Source organism: Mesocricetus auratus, unplaced genomic scaffold, assembly GCF_017639785.1.
Source record: "Mesocricetus auratus isolate SY011 unplaced genomic scaffold, BCM_Maur_2.0 Super-Scaffold_6723, whole genome shotgun sequence".
NCBI lineage: Eukaryota > Metazoa > Chordata > Mammalia > Rodentia > Cricetidae > Mesocricetus > Mesocricetus auratus.
This window is the reverse complement of record NW_024429183.1, coordinates 126,372-128,242: the sequence shown is the minus strand read 5'-3', so window position 1 is coordinate 128,242 and position 1,871 is coordinate 126,372. Positions and strand designations below refer to the sequence as shown.

At 43.2% G+C, this 1,871-nt stretch overlaps 1 pseudogene; it reads right to left on the bottom strand.

The window, feature by feature from the left end:
* Positions 1–603: 603 nt before the first annotated feature.
* LOC101828225 lies at positions 604–1,201 on the bottom strand (annotated as a pseudogene).
* Positions 1,202–1,871: the final 670 nt, after the last annotated feature.

Here is a 1,871-nt window from a genome sequence, read left to right as displayed (position 1 = left end):
CAATGTTATATAAATGTCTGAGTCTAAAGGAGAAAAAAAGAAATAAGCATACTAGAATGATTCTTCCTTTAGGCTCCTAGAATTTAACACTTTATAAATAAAACTAGTCAGTTTTATCTAAAGAGACATAAAATTCATGTGAAAGGGGAGAGAAAATCCAAAGTTTTCATCAATCAATTTAGGGGTGCACCACTTATCTGAGCTTTCACATAAAGATTAAAGTCATTCAAGTGGTCACTAGCCATAGGCAGCGGTCTTACCTAGCCAGGAACCCCCAGGAGAGTGCATTCATAAGGCAGAAGGATGTAGCTAATTGCTTATCTCCGCACCCTAAGTTGACATAACAGCAGCCACTACTGCTCACAGCTACTGCTACCCAATAAGTAGAGTTGGTCTTGTATAGTCAGACCTTCAACACACTAATAATAAATTAACTCGGAAGCTGAGAAGGTCCAAGGACTCCCATACGCCATTTTTGCTCTCCCTTGGGTATAAGCTGTCTATTTTACTAGAAATGGACAAGAGGCTGGTTTGATCAGGAATCCCTGTAAAAGCCGGATCACATTCCCCATTGCTCTTCCAAAACATGTTAACCCCCCCTTGGTAGTCAGTTTTGTTACGAATTTCTCTCTCCCCTCACCCCTCTTAAAGTGTTTAGCTGAAGAAGCTGGCAGATAGAAAGTGACAGACAGACAGGCAGCAGTGTGAGGCCACAGGAGAGTCATTCTTCCCAAATTATCAGCCCATCCATCCATCCATTACTGCAGAGGAGCTTTGATGGCCTGGTTGTCAGTGGCTTCAAGGGCGGTCAGTCCATCTGGGCCTTTCACAGTCTTATCAGCACCCTTTGACAGGAAACATGACCCTCATAGACAGCAGACAGAAGAGGGGTAATATGATGTTTATCTGGAGCATTAATACTGCCCCTTTCAGGAGCAGAAATTCCAAGATTTCAAGCTGTCCGCAATCTGCTGCATAATGAAGAGGCTTCCTTCCACCTTCTAGTGTCCAGTTGACATCTCCCTTAGCCACGTAGTCCTTCACCTCGTCCAGGTCTCCGTTCTTCAGGGCCCACATGAATTCCTTGTGGCACATCGCTGCAGCGATGGGTGGGCACCAGTGGCGGGGATGCCCAATGCGGGTGTGGGGGCGGGGACACGAGCAAACTAAGCACGGCTGGCCACCGCGCGTGGGCGTTTCTCCCATTCTTGAGCTTGTCTTTCCATTTTCTTGACTGTTTCTCTTGCAGGAAGAAAAAATTTAATGAAGTTTAGAATTTACTTCTTTCTTTCATGAATGCTGTCATTTGTGTTCTATCAAAAGTCTCTGGATTTTCTACCATGATATCTATAGACGTTTCACATCTTTCCTTTAGGTCTGTCATTCATTTTTTAGCCAGCTTTTCTTTAAACTATCAGGCCTGTGGTCTTATCGTAGCATATTATGCTATGTTTCATTGCTGTTCCTGGGAAGCCCGCTCTTTTCTAAGGGCCATGGATCTATGGGAGAGGGAAGGTGGGAGGGGGGAGACGGAGAGGAGGGGACACTTAGGTCGGGTTGTAACATATAAGAGAATAAATAATAATAATTTTACAAGACAATTGTAAATTTACAGTCCAATTGCTGCCGTTTCTTGAGAAGATTTTTTTTATTGCATACCATTTATTTAAAACCAGTCAGCTCTACTCATGTAGGTTTCTTTTTCTTTTTTTTTTTTTTTTTCCTTTTTCTTTTTTGAGACAGGATCTTTCTTCATAGCCCTGGCTATCCTGGTACTGCTATGTAGACCTGGCTAAAGATTTGACTGCTGGGATTAAAGGCATGCACCACCATTCCTGGCCTCCAATTATTTCTAACTTCTCCATGCTGGT